Below are 18,411 nucleotides of genomic sequence, written 5' to 3'. Positions count from 1 at the left end.
CATGATGTTGTTTCGTTGATACCATGGTTATTCTCGGTGATACCATGATGTTTTTTTGTTGATACATGGTTATTCTCGGTAATACCATGATGCTGTTTCGTTGATACAATGATTATTTCGATAATATCATGATGTTGTTTCGTTGTTACCATGGTTATTCTCGGTGATTCCATGATGTTGTTTCGTTGATACAATGATTATTCTATGATGCTTTTGTTGATACCATGATGATATATTCATTTTTTATTGATACAATGATGATATCTTGTTAATTCTTTGATGATACTCATTGATATCGCTACGTTGATAAATGTGGTTTTATGTAGTATATACACATGTCATTTGCATCACGTAATCATGCATCTTATACTTTTACATTCATACTTTATGTACCATATGTTGGGGTGTATATATGTCGTCAAAAGAGTGGCATCGTGAACCATCTCTTATGGCATTGTGATCGTAATTATTTCACTAACGATGCTAATAATTTTCATAACTACGTTTTTTTGAGTGTATGATCTATGTAGGATTGATGAAAGAATTGATTTCATGAAGACAAACTTGGTGACAAGAAAAGATTTCTGAAGACGTGTTTGGTGATGTCGTATTGATGAGAACATGAAGACATGTTTGGTGATGCGATATTGATGACAAGCTACATAGCAGATTCACGGAGACACTTCTAATTACGAGCTAATCGATAGCCTTTACACCTCTTTATTGAACCTTTGTATTCATTATTGTATTTGATAGGATAGGAGTAGTGTAACTCCTCATAAAACATTCATTGTAAAAGGAGTGATGTAGCTCCTCATAAAATATTCATTGTAAATAGATAAATATAGATAAATAAATATAAATGTATAGTATAAATAGACAATTCTCATAAATGCAGCTCCCACAGACCCTCACCAAGGAGGATGTGGAAGCACTTCTTCAGAGGCTTTGGGCAAGCTTCAATCAGTAAGCCTCTTGTTACTCTCCCTCCTGCTCAAGTTTGCAAAATGCAAGCAGATTTAGAAAACAAAGTGCTAATAGGGCTTCTAGCTGGTCCCCGCCCTCCGGCGGATGTATTGAGAGGGTGGACAAGAACCACTGGGGCCCCTTAGGAGCAAAGGTGGAGACCATCCATGCACTCCCCAAGAACCAATACATATTTGTTTTTTGAAACCCGGAAATGGCCTTCAGGGAGGGTGTTGAGCGCTGGCCAATGGCTACTACAAACATCTTCCCTGTGCCTATTCAAGTGGCACAAAGAATATAACGCAAAGAGGGATGCTCTCACCAACTTCCCTGTTTGGGTGGAGTTTCCGAACCTCCCTTTGCACTTCCATAACCACCTTCGGGTTATAGGGGCACAACTAGGGAAAGTGCTAGGGGGTAGACCTAGGAATGAGTACATTCCCACATGGCACCCACAGGCGCTCATAGAGATGGACACCTCTGTGGAACTCCCCCAAGATATGATTGTAGCCTTGGATGACTGTAAGTTCTTTGTACAATCGCTGGTATACAAATACCTTCCTAATGCATGTTTTCACTGCGGAGTAAAGGGGCACTTCGTCCAGGATTCTCCTGTCAAGAACCCTAAACCAACATAGAAACCCTCCACCCCTGTCGATACAAGAAACAACCAGAAGACCGAAGGCCCTTCTAGGACCCCCCCCCCCCCAACCGTCTAGGGCTGAAAATCCTCCTGCTGAAAAGCCAGTCAATGAGAAGAACAGACCGAGGGCCCCCAACAGATTTTCCATCTTGGCCTCTCTCCCCGAGTGGGAAGATTTAGATGTGGTAGACTCCATAGGACAAGAATCGGGTGAGGATGAAGACTCAGAGTCCCGCCTAGAGTCACAAGTTAATAAGGTAGACAAAGAAAACTCTATTGACCTCAACAAGGTCTCTCCTATCCCTCGCAACAAAGAGAACGTGGTCCCCAAACCAAAGGGAACCTTTGAGACAGGCCCCTCACCCATGGAGGTGCACAAGGACAAGAAGAGGGCCCTCAACTTGGTGATGCAGGTATCTCCTTAGACACAAAACAAAAGTCGTAAGGATCATCAAAGCATTAGATAAAAGCCCTCTCTTGGAACATTAAAGTTTTATCTGACCCTAACAAAGATAAGAAAATCAAAGCATGGCTTTTCAACTATCCTATAGAGGTTATTGGACTGCAAGAGATTAAGATCACTGGGCCTGAATTAGATCAGAGGCTCCTAACTATATCCTGCGAGACCACAAATGGTTTTTCTCCTCGCACTTGAGAGGCTCTAGAGGAACAGCCCTCAAAATCCCCCAAAACTGGAAGGTTAACCCTAACCTTTCCTCTGTAGGAGAGTACTAGGTGGCCTTGGCTATTGAAGCCCCTCTCCACTGCATGTTGTTCTTTGTTTATGCAGGAGGGACTGCCAAAAACAGAACGACCCTATAGAATCATCTTAGCCTCTTGCAAGGGCAAGTTATTATGTTTGGAGACTTCAACATGGTAGAAGCCTCAGAGGACAGGTATCAACAGAAAGGGCAAGCTATGGCGGCCTCCGAAAGGAAAGAATGGGATCTCCTCAAAGCCAAACTCAAACTTTGGGATGCTGGAAAGCCTGGGGAGTTCACCTCATAGAACTACTCCAAAGGGGAAAACGCTAGGAAGGCTAGGCTTCATAGATGCTACATCAATGTCCCTTTGGCCAGGAACTTCAACCATATTAAAGCCAAACCCAGACTAACCTCGTGTGCGTCTGATCGTTATCCCTTAGTCATTACAATTGATGACAAGTGCAATAAAATTTGTAACCATTGGTTTCACACTGATTCCTCCCTCTTCCAATTAAAAGAAGTTCAAAAAAGTGTTAAGGCTATCTGGGCACAAGAGTTCTCTAAAGGCTATACACCAGCTAAAGCATGTGTGGCGGCCATTTCTAATACCCAACTCAGTCTCATCAAATATAGGAAGCAGGTTACAGAGATCCAAAGAAAAAGAAAAGACAATATTTATAATGCTCTCATCGACCTCGAATCCTCCAACAAAGAAGACCCTGAAACACATGATAAAATTGCTACTCTAAGGCAGCAACTTTGTATGGAGGAAGACCTCACCATGAAGCACACAACAGATTTCTTCAGAGAGTGGTGGGTAGGGAAGATTGACAAACCAACTAACTAAAGAGATGTTCAAGATCCTCAGAAAAAAAAACCAAAGGGCCACCATTCCTTTCCTTCTAGGTCCTAATGGTAAAGCTACGTCAGAGGCTGAAAATTTGGAAATCGCTAGATCCACTTCTCTAACTTGTTCAGCCCTCTGAAGAGCTCAACGGTTCTATCTTTGCTGCTAGAGTGAATATCCAAAACTACAGGAAAAAAATTATTCCTCCTCTAGTTGCCTTCCAGCTTGACTCAGACCTCTCAACATGGGAAATCAAACGGGCCATAGACTCTTTAAAAATCAAGAAAACCCCGGGCTTGGATGGCCTCCCGGTTGAGTCCTACCAAGCTTTCAAGGAAGTAATGGCACCCATTTTGGTTATAGTCTGGGAAGAAGCAGTGTCCTATGGCTCCCTCCCTGTACAGATTAATACGGGGGTCATCAAGTTACTGCACAAAAAAGGAACGAAAGATGAATTATCTAGTTGGAGACCCCTAACTATGCTCAACTCTACCTACAAAGTTTTTGCCAAAGCTATTGCCCTTAGAATATCTCCAACACTCGCTGGATGGATTTCCTCTAAGAAAAAGGGCTTCATTAAAGGCAGAAGAATAATGGAAGCAGTCATTACAATGTGGGACGGGATAGAACACGCTGAGGAATCAGGAATCAGGACAGGACTACGTTTTTGTCAAAGTAGACTTCGACAAAGCATACTACAGGCTGTAATGGTCCTTTTTGCTATATTTTCTAGTATTGATGGTATTCGGACCCAAGGTGGTTAGATTCGTCTAGACTCTACTGGGAAATGCCAAAGCTAGAGTGACACTCAATAACTCCCTTTCTGACCCGTTCGCTCTTAACCAATCCTTTAGACAAGGATGCCCATTGGCCCCCCTCCTCTTTTCCATGGTAGTTGATTCCCTAAACTGGTTAGTTAAAGCCAAAATGGCCGATGGTTCTATCAAGGGCATCTCCCTGCCTAATGGCAGACAACAGTGTCTCTCTCAGTTTGCAAATGACACTAATGGTTTCCTTCACAACGATAATAAATCCCTACGCCAATTTTGGGAATGTTTACAGATATTCTGCACGGCATTTGGCTCCAAAATCAACCACTCAAAAACAGGTATCAGGGCTTCTCACTCCCCTCTCCCTAGTTGGATCATCGAGCAAGGATGCTCCAACCTACGCGACGGAGTAGTTTTCCGACTACTAGGTATACCATTTGGATTCAAAGTCACCATGAAGCAGAGGTGGAATTGGGTTATGGAAAAGTTCTCAGCCAAATTGAATTGATGGTTGGGTTTCCAAGCTAATCTAGCAGGCAGGGTGCTAGTCATCAAACACTTCATCACCAGCTACGTACTATATTTCCTCTCCTGCTCGAGACCCCCCAATAATCACTTAAAGGACTTTATTAGGGTTTGCAAGAACTTTCTTTGGACAGGTGACCCCCTCAAGAAATGGATAGCCAAAGTCAAGTGGGAATTTTGTTGTCTCCCTAAGGAACAAGGAGGGCTAGGACTGACCAACATTAACGACTGGGCTGACAAGCTTGTAGTTAAGCTCGTCCTAAGAGCCCTTGAGCAACCTGATGATGGGCCTCCCTTCTGTTTTGAACATGGATAAGTTCCAACTGAAAGGAGTCCAAGGAGTCTCCAACATCCCATGGTTAACCCTTTTCTTTGTCCCTATTGAATCATATGCAAAGGGATCGGATCTCCTCAAGTCGTTGTGGAAGGCTTGGAACAGGTATAGACCTAGCCTGAAGGTCAATTGGGAGTTAGAGCCCAAGAATCATTATGGTGGTCTTTCCCCCCCATCCCCCCTCTCTCCCAAGACCAGGCTTGGACTGCAAGACACATTCACAACAAAGGAATAACTTCGTGGAAGGACTTGTGGCATGCAGCAGAGGCAAGATGGCTCACCCACTCCGAACTCCTCAGGTACCACCTACTGCAACCCTGGGAGCTAACTCTACTAGATACAAGAAAATATTTCTTCCCAAAATGCTTGGAGTGGTCCCTCTCATCCACACACGATCCCCTTTTCTTGGCCAACGGCAATGCTTTCCACCATCCCCCAAATCTACCACCCAACTTGCAGGTTCCCGTGCACACCGCCCTCAATAAGAAATGGAATGTTAATATGCCTGGAGTGGTCCCTCTCATCCACACACGATCCCCTTTTCTTGGCCAACGGCAATGCTTTCCACCATCCCCCAAATCTACCACCCAATTTGCAGGTTCCCGTGCACACCGCCCTCAATAAGAAATGGAATGTTAATATGACAAAGAAGCAATGGATCTTCAAGTTCCAGAACATTTGGAATAAAGGAATACCGACAAAACACTAAGTCCTTCTTTGGCTCATCCTTCACAAAGCAGTGTGGACAGGCTGCAGAATGAGGGCTGCTGGAGTGGGCATAGGAATGTGCAACATGTGCCTGCACAAACGGAAGAGGAAATCCCCCACCTCTTCATGAACTATCCAGCCAACTCTACTATTTTGTTCCCTTTAATTAGTGCTCTGGGCTGCACCCCCAACTGGAAACAATTTCTTCTAGGTGATTCAGTTTCAGTGTTTTCAGTTATTTGGAACAGGATCATAGGAGAATTTTTTTGGCTAATGTGGCTTGAAAGGAACGAGAGTATATTTAACAATGCTTATCAAAATAAAAGTTTGAGGATACTCTTTGCTCATTTTTCCCTGCAGGTCAACCAGCTCAAGCTAGACCAATTCAAAATCTATGAGGCTAATCGAAAAGTCCTAACTGACTGCACGGGCTTTTACAACAATGCGCACATAAACAAGCAACAGAAGGTCCTGCTAGATGGCTCATACACGCACCTACAACGAATGATTGATGATTGCAGGTCTGAAGAGGAAAATCTAAGAAGGCAGCACTTCAATTGCCTTCGGCTCATCACGCACCTCCAGGATGTCCTCAGCTCACTGCCAAATAGTAGTAGTTGGTGATTGCGAAGTATGGTTTGTATAAAGGATCATTTAGAATATGACTGAAAAGCCCTTGTAATTTTGAGCAACTGCGGTAAAGTAAAAAGCAGTACCTCCCTCCATGTAACTCCCTATTTTTTTCATCTTCCCTTGTTTCACCAGAAGAATGTAACCTTGTTTGTTTTCTAATATACACTCCCAACGTCTTTTATGGAAACTAAAGTGCCTCGTTAGATGCATTTGTATTGAATTGAATTGAGTCCGGGGGTAAGAAGAAGAAGAGTTTTTGAAGGCAATACATATCTTGTAAGCGAGGGCCTCTGTCTAGATGCAATCACCTATGTACTCCAACTACAATCACATATGCAGCCATGTTGAAGTCATATGGCTCTACGCATGCATCTTGACGGCATGTGGTTCTACGCAAGATGCTGATATGAGCACAAAAATTCACAGTTACACTGTTAACCAGAGCCTGTTGAAAAAAGATGGTGTGCGTGGCACTATCTTGGTTGATATGTATGCCAAATGTGGTGTGCTAGAGAAAGCACAAAAAGTGCTTGAGGAGCTTTATGTCCAAAACATCGCCTCTTGGAATGCACTTATTGTGATGTCGTGCTTGGCACACTGTCTTGGTCGATATGTATGCCAAATGTGGTGTGTTTGAGAAAGCACAAAAAAGTGCTCGAGGAACTTCTTCTACTGAATGTCGCCTCTTGGAATGTACTCATTGCGGGATGTGCGCAACAAGCGCAGGGCCAGAAAACTCTAAGCTGTTTTCAGTAGATGCAAAGCAAGAGTATCTCTCCAAATTCAGTCACCTATACTTTCACTAAGCTCGCCTTATCTTTACCGTCTGCGCGCTCAACTTTTGCTTGCTCATTGCACATCAGTTTTCGTGGTTGATGAAGATCGTGTGGCAAGGAAGCACTGATTGCAACATTGTGCAACAAGAGTAGGGCCAGAACTCTCCAGATGCAATCACCTACATAGGCATCTCAAAGGCATGTGGCTCTACGCAAGATGTTGATACACATTGCTATAAAAAGATATCGTGCTTGGCACCGTCTTGGTTGATATGTATGCCAAATGAGGTGTGCTTGAGAAAACACAAAAATTGCTTCAGGAGTTTCTTGTCTAGACTGATTGCAGGATGCTCTCAATGAGAGCAGGGCTAGAAAGCTCTAGGATGTTTTCAACAAATGCAAAGCGAGGGCCTCTCTCTAGGTGCAATTACCTACGCATGCCTCTTGAACGCATGTTGCTCTACTCAAGATGCTGATATGGGTGGGCCAGAAAGTTCTAGGCTATTTTTAGCAAATGCGTAGTGAGGGCTTCTCTTCAAATGAAATCACCTACGTCACAAGCTTTATTGATTGCAGGAAAATCACATCGCGTAACCGCCTCTACTAAACTCGTTGTTGTGGAGAAGTAGCCAAGATTCAACGATATCATCATGGATATTGCTGCCTATGTAGAGGTCCTTATGTCGGACACAAAACTACGGAAGATGTTGATATGTGCACAAAAATTCACAATTACATTGTTAAAATATGATGTCATACTTGGCATTGTCTTGGTCGATATGTACACCAAATGTGGTGCACTTGAGAAAGCACAAAAATTGATTCAGGAGCTTCCTGCTGGAATGTCAGCATTGATTGCGGGATGTGCGCAACAAGAGAAGGGCCTGAAAGCTCTTGGCTGTTTTTGGCGGATGCAAAGCGAGGGCATCTCTCAAGATGCAATCACATAAGCGAGAATCTTGAAGGCATGGGGTTGTACGCAAGATGCTAATATGGGCTTAAAAATGCACCCTGAAATTGTTTATCAGGGGCTGTTGCAAAAAATTTCCGTGCTTGGCAATGCCTTGCTCGATATGTATGCCAAATGTGTTGCGGGATGTCGTCTTTTAGAATGCATTGATTGCAGGATATGCCCCACAAGGGCCAGGCCTGGAAGCTTTGGGTTGTTTTCAGCAGGTGCTTGAGGAGCTTACTATTTGAAACGGCATTAACTGATTGCAGGATATACACAATAGGAGCATGGACATAAACCTCTAGGCTATTTCCAATGGATGCAAAGCGAGGACCTCTGTCCAAATACAATCACGTACATGTGCATCTTGAAGGCATGTGGCTCTACGCAAGATGTTGATATGGGCTTAAAAATTCACTCTGATATTGTTAGTCAGGGGCTGTTGCAAAAAACTCCGTGTTTGGCAATTCCTTGGTCAATATGTATGCCAAATGTGGTGCGGGATGTTGTCTTTTGGAACGCATGAATTGCAGAATATGCCCGGCAAGGGCCAGACTAGGAAGCTCTGGGCTGTTTTTGGCAGGTGCTTGAGGAGCTTACTACTCGAAACGGCGTGAAAACTGATTGTGGGACACACACAACAAGAGCACGGATAGAAAGCTCTAGGATGTTTTCAGCGGATATAAAGCGAAGGCGTCTGTCCAACTGTAATCACCTATGTGTGCATCTTGAAGGCATGAGGCTGTATGCAAGATGCCGATATGGGTTTAAAATTCACTCTAATATTGTTAATCAGGGGTTGTTACAAAAACTTGTCGTGCTTGGCAATGTCTTTGTCGATATGTATGCAAAATGTGGTGTAGGATGTCGTCATTTGGAACGCATTGATTGTAGGATATGTCTGACAAGGGCCGGGTCAGGAAGTTATAGGCTTTTTTCGGCAGGTGCATTAACTAGGTTGTTGTTTTCAGCAGATGCAAAGCGAGGGCCGTTGTCCAGATGCAATCACCTACAGTGCATCTCGAAAGCATGTGGATGTACGCAAGATGTTGTTATGGGCTTAAAAAATAACTCTGGTATTGTTATTCACTGGATGTTGCAAAAAATTATGTGCTTGGCAATGCCTTGGTTGATATGTATGCCAAATGTGGTGCGAGATGTTGTCGTTTGTAACGCAGGAATTGTAGGATAAGCTCGACAAGGGACAAACCAGGAAGCTTTGGGCTGTTTACTTCGTTATGTAGCAGCCTCTTTTGAATCCTCGAGCTCTCAAGCCTCCACGTGGTCAGAGCTTTTTTTCAGCAAGTACTTGAGGAGCTTACTATTCGGAACGACGTTAAATGATTGTGGGATACGCACAACAGGAGCAGGGACAGAAAACTCTGGGCTGTTTTTGACGGATGCAAAGTAAGGGCCTTTGTCCAGATGCAATCACCTAGGCGTGCAGCTTGAAGGCATATGGCTCTATGCATTGTGCGCTTGTGTGTGTGTGTGTGTGTGTGTGTGTGAGAGAGAGAGAGAGAGAGAGAGAGAGAATGAGAGAGAGAGAGAGAGAGAAAGAGAGAGCCTCATTTGAATCCTTGAGATCTCAAGCCTCCAAGTGGTCAGAGCTTTTTTTCAGCAAGTGCTTGAGGAGCTTACTATTTGGAACGACGTTAAATGATTGTGGGATACGCACAACAGGAGCAGGGACAGAAAGCTCTAGGTTTTTTTTAAAGGATGCAAAGTAAGGGCCTCTGTCCAGATGCAATCACCTAGGTGTGCAACTTGAAGGCATATGGCTCTATGCATTGCACGCTTGTGTGTGTGTGTGTGTGTGTGTGTGTGTGTGTGTGTGTGAGAGAGAGAGAGAGAGAGAGAGAGAGAGAGAGAGAGAGAGAGAGACTCTTTTGAATCATTGAGCTCTCAAGCCTCCAAGTGGTCAGAGCTTTTTTTCAGCAAGTGCTTGAGGAGCTTACTATTCAGAACGGCATTAAATGATTGTGGGATACACACAATAGGAGCAAGAACAGAAAGCTCTAGGCTGTTTTCGATGGAGGCAAAGTAAGGGCCTTTATCTAGATGCAATCACCTTGTCAGGACAATGGCAAGGCCGTACTAGACAAGGGCAAGGCCAGGCTAGGCAGTGTGGAAAGAGAGTCCAACTAGGGCAAAGGGCTAGGAGCCATGCTATATAGTGGGTGGTTGGGAGGTGGACTCCTAGGTTCTAGTCCCCCTTGTCTAACATTGGTATCAAGAGCAAGGTTATTATTTTTGGGGAGGCACAGCCGTGGTGTTGGAGAGCCACACAGATTCTTGCATGCTTTTGCATGTCGGGGTGAAGGAGGCCGTGGAGCTCACCCCCTGTGACGAGGATGACAAAGCCGACGGCGTGGGCAACACCGCTTGCGAGGGGAAGTGGTCAACAAGTGACCTGCACCGAATGAAGCCCTCTCGGGCTTGACGGCATCGCGCGGGTGCGAGTAGCGTTTCATGTGCCTGACAGAGAGGCTCTCGACCACCATCAAAGGCGGGGTGAGCCAAAGCTCCCCCCTCGCGCTGTCTGTGGGCCGCCATAGCCTGTGAAGAGCTCTTTTTTCACACCCGGTGGGCGCCCAACCCATTTGGGGTTAGTGGCCACAAGTTTTCTTTCCAACCAAGGGACGGTACCCACAGCAGGGTACCCCCCCCTCTTGTGAAGCTTCAGGCAAATCTAGGCAAACCGACAGAGCCAAGCAAGGGCAAGGCCAGGAAATTCAAAGGCAAGGTGCTATTTCTGCTGCGTATCCTGCATATTAGTGTTTCCTACCTTCATTCAAGTCATCGGAAAGTTATCCAAAATACACAAATCAAGTGCAGTACGGGTGCTCAAGGCAAACACACCTACACTATTGAATTGTTTTCTTGGAACCCGGAGCAAGATTACATCCTCAGCGGCAATTGGAGCACGAACAAAATTAGCAAGGCTAATTACCGATATCAATGGGATTCTTTATTGGTATTTACCAGTTGGGGTACATCATGTATTTTTCTTGCTATTCCTTGCACTACACTGTGTCGCCATGGATTTAGATATCAATATGACGTTTGATTTCGAGCAAAATACGCCTGATCCTACCCATGATGGTTCACGGCCGGATGCTCTCATGGAGAGTGCCCGCGACGCTACGGCAGGTAAAGACACCTATGAATTGCTCGACATTCAAGACTTTCGTGCACTTCAAACAAGCATATCAGTCATGGAAGGAAATTTTAAATCTTTAAATAAAAACGTCACTAAATTATCCACGTTAGTGATCCAATTAATGCAACAGTAGTCCAAGGGTCCTGCTGACAGACACATGCATGAGCACATTACTAAACAGGGGCAAGGCCCCTCTTATCAGGGACAAGGTCCAACTGCTGATACTTTGCACACTCTCACTGCCAAAGAGGTGGATGAGTTGTTGAAAAACACCAAACCACCGACTTTTAAGGGAGAAGACCGCGATCGTAGTAAGATGCAATAAATATCTTTCTCATCAAGTGGGATGGAATTCACGCCTTACGGCGTACCCCAGACGCAGACAGAGCACTGCAAACGAGCTTAACTCTGGAAGGCAAGGCCTACAAATGGTGGATGTCTCTCAAGGACAAGAATATCATACCACAGAGTTGGGCAGCTTTTGAAGCTATGTTTTGCAAAGAATTTTTGCCTACAAATGAGGCAGATCGGAGTTGGACGGCTTGGGACACGTGTTCCATGCGCCAATACCCTCGTTACTTGAATATATATCTCACTATCGGGATGTTATCCTCAAATTGGAAGGTTTAGATAATTTTCAACAAGTACCGGGATTTATACGTGGTCTGACAATAGAGCTTAAGAAGCATGTCAAGACCCAAGACCCTAAAGCACTTGAGGAAGCCATAGTGAAAGCACATATTCAAGATGATCCAGATGAAAAGAAATCACATAATACTCATGTGCCTACTCATACACATGTAATACACGCACATAGTATGGGCATAATAAAAGGAAGTTTATAGCAGCCAATTCAGGAGCAGCTAAAAAACCCAAGGGGTCAAAAGGTCCTCTCTCTCCTGAGGACTTTGATAAAGCTAAGAAAGGGAAATTATGTTTTCAATGTTTAGGAAGCGGTCATGGAAAAAAGGATTATCCCAAGGGGAAATCTGCTGCTCATGGCAAGGAGAAAACAGTGCACACGGTGCAACTGCTGCCTCTTGAGTCTTCCTCACGATTCTCTACAATGGAAGTAACACACACCGAGGTGGTGCATGAATGTTGTCTCATAGCTTCCATGTGGCAACAGACCTTCGGACCACATGAGTTAGTACATATGCACGAATCTCTGCAAGGGCACAAGGTGCGCATCTTGGTAGATGACGGTGCTACTCATAATTTTATCAATTATGGATTGGTGAAAAAACTCAAATTGCCTCAAACTCCGAGTACCCACCGCTACAAGGTAGCAATGATGAATGGACATGATACCAAAATCTGGGATACTTAAGTCCGAGCTGTTCCGTTGGAAGTACAAGGTTACTCCACATCCTTGGATTTTCAGGTTATGAACATGGAGAGGGCAGACGTGGTCCTTGGTAAGGAATGGTTGCATAGCCTAGTACCATCATTGAAGCGTAGCTATGAGCACAATAGCTTGATGTTCGAATCCCATGGCGCACATGTGTTGTTGTTAGGAGAGAAGGATGTACCTTCTTCACCATTATTATGTAAACTTGAGCTTATGCACCTCGTTTCTGATAATAAAATAGATCAAGTTTTCTTGTGCTACTCATTGTCTCATTTTCTCTCTAACATTGAATCTGTTGAACATTCCTCAACGCCGCATGCTTCTCTCTCATCTCTTCCACCAATGGCTACTTCCAAACAAGCAAACGTTGCTAGTGAATTACAAAAATTATTAAAGGAATTTCAAGATGTTTTTCCTAATGATTTGCCACCAGGATTACCGCCGACACGATCGGTGCAACATAGCATTGATGTGGTTGCAAGCAATAAACCTGTCAGTAAACCGCCCTACCGTATGAGTTACTCTGAAGCTGCTGAGGTGGAACTTCAGCTTGCTGACTACCTTAGCAAAGGGTTTATCCAACCCAGTTCTTCACCATGGGCTTCTCCTATCCTATTAGTGAAGAAGAAAGACGGCAGTATGCGCATGTGCGTAGACTACTGTGGCTTAAATGCGGTTACGGTTAAGAACAAGTACCCATTGCCACAAGTGGATGAGTTGTTCGACAAACTCACTCATGCTCGCATTTTTACGAAAATAGACTTGCGGTCAGGTTATCACCAAGTCCGTATTTGACTTGCTGATATACCCAAAACTGCATTCCGAACAAGGTTTGGACACTACGAGTTTTTGGTGATGCCCTTTGGGTTAACCAATGCGCCCGCAACATTCATGACACTTATGGATAGTGTCTTGAAGCCGTACTTGGGCAGATTTGTCATCGTTTTTCTCGATGACATTCTAGTCTACAATGCTTAACACTTACAACATCTGAGGCAAGTGTTCGAATTGTTACAAACAAATAAATTATATGCCAAAGAATCTAAGTGTGATCTTTTGAAAGAAGAAATTCACTATCTTGGGCATGTTATTTCAGCTAATGGGCTATATATGGATCAATCCAAAGTGGATACAATCCGGCAGTGGCCTTCTCCTAAAAATCTGGAAGAGTTACAATTTTTTAAAGGATTTGCAGGTTTTTACCGAAGGTTCGTTAAAAACTATGCTAATATTGTTTTTCCCATGACGGATCAACTGAAAGGCAAAGGCAAAGCTTTTCAGTGGGGATGATACGCTCCCATAATAGCTATCATAGATCCTTTGAAACCATTCGTTTTGGAAACGGATGCCAATGACCGTGCTATTGGAGCAGTCCTGTTACAAGACGGACGGCCAATTGTATTTGAAAGCAAGAAGCTTGATGCAGCTCAGCAAAACTACTTTGTTTATGAGCGCGAACTCTATGCAATAGTGTCTGTCTTAAAAACATGGCGACATTATTTGTATGGTGCTCAATTTGAGATTGTGTTTGACCATGAAAGCATCAAATGGTTTACACAACAAGCTGATTTGAAGGGTCGAAAAGCCAGGTGGGCCGAAATTCTTCAGGAATATGACGCCAAGCTTCGGTATCGTAAAGGACGATACAATGTGGTGGCTAACGCTCTAAGTCGTATGTCGGAGATCAATTCTCTCTTGTTCACGGAACTTCGTAGTGAATTTTTGGATTCTCTCAAAGGCAAATATGAGCATGATGAAGCATATTTTAAAGTGTGGAGCCATGTACAAATGAGAGATCCTTCTCGCTCCAATGATGGTAGTGTAACGTTAACCTCCACACATAGTTCTCCTCTATCGAGTGATGAACTACATTGATGGAAGCATTTCACCATCAACAATGGATACCTACTCCATAAGGGAAGAGTTTGTGTACCGATGGACACTGACATTCGGCGCCAAATTCTTTATGAATGTCATGATAGTCCAAGTGCAGGGCACCCAGGTATTGCTCTTGTACGACAACAGTTTTACGCCAGGTTTACATGGCTTTGTTCAAGCTTATGTCTTGCATTGCCAAAAATGTCAAGTTAACAAAGCAGAGCGCCTGAAAGCAGGTGGACTCTTACATCCTTTGGAGATTCCCAATGGAAAATAGAAAAGTATCTCTATGGACTTTATTGTGGGTTTACCAACCACTGTACGAGGTCATGACTCGGTATGGGTGGTCCGTAGACCGGTTGACTAAACTATGTAAGTTTATTCCAACCAAATCAATGGTTAAGACTCCAGAACTAGCCAAGTTATTTGTGGACAATCTATACAAGTTGTATGGTTTGCCAAGTAACATTGTCAATGATCGTGATCCCAAGTTTAACTGTCACTTTTGAAGGGCTGTTTTCAAATGATTGGGTACACAACTAAACCTCAGTATAGCCTCATCCAGAAACAGATGGTCAGACTGAATGAGTTATTAAGTGCTAGAGGATATGCTAAGAGCATATGTTAGCAAAAACAAAAAACAATCAGACTGGGAAGAATATACTTACCTATTCTCGAGTTTGCCTACAATAGTGCTAAGCATGTCACAAATGGATTTAGTTCTTTCATGCTCATGTATGGGTTTCAACCTAGGTCACCTGTTATAGTGGGGTTGGAAAACGAAAAGCTCCAACAGGTTAAGGATTTTCTCCAAGACCACATGGATATGCTGAAACTCGCTCGTCAGAATGTCCGACAAGCACAGGATCAATATAAGAAGTACACTGATGAGAAACGTCGGCAAGTTACCTTCGAGGAAGGGGAGGAAGTATTTTTACGTGTGCCAGAACATTCAGAAAGTCTGAACACTGGGTCAACACTAAATTATCTCCCCGATATTGTAGGCCTTTCAAAATACTCAAGCGAGTAGGTGATGTGCCTACAAATTATTGCTACTTACACATTCTCGTATTCATCCAGTGTTTCATGTAAGTCGTTTACATAAGTGGTTACATGGGGACGACAATGTCATTGAGCAACAGATTTTGGTTGATTTTGTTGAACGTCCTACCTTACTGCATGAACCTGAACGTATTCTCGACTATCATGAGTTACGTACGCGTCATCATGTACGTCAACAAGCCTTAATCAAGTGGAAAGATCGGAAGGTGCCACTTGGGAAAACATTAATGTTCTTAAGAAGAAGTTTCCCACTTTTGTTTTCGAGGACGAAAACTCTTCTTTAAGGGGGGAGTAATGTCAGGACAACGGCAAGGCCGAACTAGACAAGGGCAAGGCCAGGCTAAGCAGTGTGGAAAGGGAGTCCAACTAGGGCAAAGGGCTAGGAGCCATGCTATATAGTGGGTGGTTGGGAGGTGGACTCCTAAGTTCTAGTTCACCTTGTCTAACACACCTAGGCGTGCAGCTTGAAGGCATATGGCTCTATGCATTGCGCGCTTGTGTGTGTGTGTGTGTGTGTGTGTGTGTGAGAGAGAGAGAGAGAGAGAGAGAGAGAGAGAGAGAGAGAGAGAGAGAAAGAAACTCTTTTGAATCCTCGAGCTCTCAAGCCTCCAAGTGGTTAGAGCTTTTTTTCAGCAAGTGCTTGAGGAGCTTACTATTCAAAACAGCGTTAAATGATTGTGGGATACACACAACAGGAGCAGGGACAAAAATCTCTAGGGTGTTTTGACGGATGCAAAGTAAGGGCCTCTGTCCAGATGCAATCACCTAGGAGTGCATCTTGAAGGCATATGGCTCTATGCATTGCGCGCTTGTGTGTGTGTGTGTGTGTGTGTGTGTGTGTGTGTGTGTGTGAGAGAGAGAGAGAGAGAGAGAGAGAGAGAGAGAGAGAGAGAGAGAGAGAGAGAGAGAGAGACTCTTTTGAATCCTCGAGCTCTCAAGCCTCCAAGTGGTCAGAGGTTTTTTTCAGCAAGTGCTTGAGGAGCTTACTATTCGGAAGGGCGTTAAATGATTATGGGATACGCACAACAAGAGCAGGGGCAGAAAGCTCTAGGTTGTTTTCAACGGATGCAAAGTAAGGGCCTCTGTTCAGATGCAATTACCTAGGCGTGCAGCTTGAAGGCATATGGCTCTATGCATTGCGCGCTTGTGTGTGTGTGTGTGTGTGTGTGTGTGTGTGTGTGTGTGTGTGTGTGTGAGAGAGAGAGAGAGAGAGAGAGAGAGAGAGAGAGAGAGAGAGAAAATTAAAAATAGTAGAAAAAGCTCTGACCACGTGGAGGCTGGAGAGCTCGAGGATTCAAAAGAGGCTGCTACGCTAACGAAGTAAAAAAAAACTAGTCTTGCTTGGAGGGCCTCGCTATGTAATGTCTATAGAATATAGAAGGACATTCTATAGAAGGACATATGAAAATGTACATTTAGCATCTAGCATTGAAGGAAACAAGAGCATGAGTAATCTGGCAATGAGAGCATTGTTTGGAAGGGATATATATTTTAGAAATGCTATTATGTTTATTTATGGGAGGAAATAAAGTTAAATGCTTCCATGAATAGAGATTATAGGGATCATTTTTGAGAGAGTTAGCTGAGTTTTTAAGAGTAGCAGGTAGATTTTAAAATTGTTATTATGTAAATGGAAAGATACAAAGTTATGTACATCAAATAATAAAGATTGATATTAGAAATCAACATGCATTCACTATTGCAGTACACCACATGCATTGGCTAGTAATTGCAATACATCACATGCATTCACTACTTGTGCATTCACTATTACAATACACCACATGCATTGGCTAGTAATCGTATGCAAAGAGTTGCGTCAATAAATTGCAACAAAAAATGAAGTGCTTCACTAACCTGAAATGTTGTATTGGTGCTTCTCAATTGTCCAATCCACAAGCCGATATTTGATTCAAGCTATAAGAAAGAAATTTGAATAGTTAAACATTATAGCATGCAATGAAACCTCACAGATCAAAATTCAAAGTATATAGTGCACGTCATGCAGAAGTGTCATACAAAAGTATGGTGGAGAGTTGGCACTGTAGTCTCTCCAAAAATTATAAGAAACGGAAGCCATGCCCTGCCCCGTAGTGTTTATGTGTTGCGCCAAGTAAACGCATAGTCATGGGGAGTTGGATGCAAATAACGAACCTTGTAGTGTTGCCAAGTTGGAGTCGTGCTTGTGCAATCGAAACATCGAGTGTTGTGAGTTGAGATCCGTGTTTTGGTTGTATTCTTGTAGGCGAGTCTTGCTTGTTTTTTTTGAGCAAGGCCTGTTGGTCGAGCGAGGTCAGGATTGAGATCTAGAGCATCCACGTGGCTCAATACGGTGGCGTTAATTTAAAAAAGTTCCCTGGGCTCACCAAGTAACAAGCAGCATCTATGGGAGGTTGAGACCGCATGCTCAATAGCGCTTGCCTCCACTCTACTAGCTTGTGGCACCCTGAGGTTGTGCCCCCCTCTACTCACGACACTCTCACCCTCCTTCTCACGCCTTTTTCCTTCCAGTTTTTTGGCGATCTTCCTCTGTAATGGCTCTTAGCTCAAGCAATAGCCCTCTTCCATCTTCACTCCATGGTGGCCTTTTTCTTAACTGCACTAGGCGGCCACTCTTCATGTAATTCATGCAAGCCTTGTTGCGGCCCTCCACTCCATGCAAGCAGATAGCTAGTTGCGCTCACTATATAAACGTAAAGAAATACACAAAGTCGTGAACGCAGTGCACAAGCCCTCAACCATCTTTCCAAACCAGTGGTGATTGCTTGCTAAAGATCTTTCCAAACCAGCGGTGATTGCTTGCTGAAGATCAACAGCATCACCATCATCATTAATAGGCGACCGTTTGCAAGTGATTGTTTGTGTTGCATGAGATGCTCATGTGGCTCGGCGTGTGGCTTTGCATGCCAATCGGGATCATCTCATCTGCTTGATAAGGATTGCTTGCCAAGAAGAGAGCACGCCCCTCAACGGTCACATAGCTGAACGACGACAACGCAGAGCAAAGCAACGTAGAGCTTTTCACGGCAGCGCATTGCTTCTTTAATTTTTTATTTAAAATAAATGTAATGCCACGTGGTGGCTTCTGCGTTCAGATAG

General features: G+C 43.8%; 1 pseudogene; it reads left to right on the top strand.

Annotated features, from left to right (window-relative positions):
• LOC147450707 (uncharacterized) overlaps window positions 1–15,051 on the top strand; it is a 245,791-nt pseudogene extending 230,740 nt beyond the window's left edge.
• The last annotated feature ends 3,360 nt before the right edge of the window (window positions 15,052–18,411 follow it).

This window comes from Adiantum capillus-veneris, chromosome 9, assembly GCF_014529385.1.
Source record: "Adiantum capillus-veneris isolate H3 chromosome 9, ASM1452938v2, whole genome shotgun sequence".
NCBI lineage: Eukaryota > Viridiplantae > Streptophyta > Polypodiopsida > Polypodiales > Pteridaceae > Adiantum > Adiantum capillus-veneris.
This window is presented reverse-complemented; position numbering and strand designations above follow the sequence as displayed.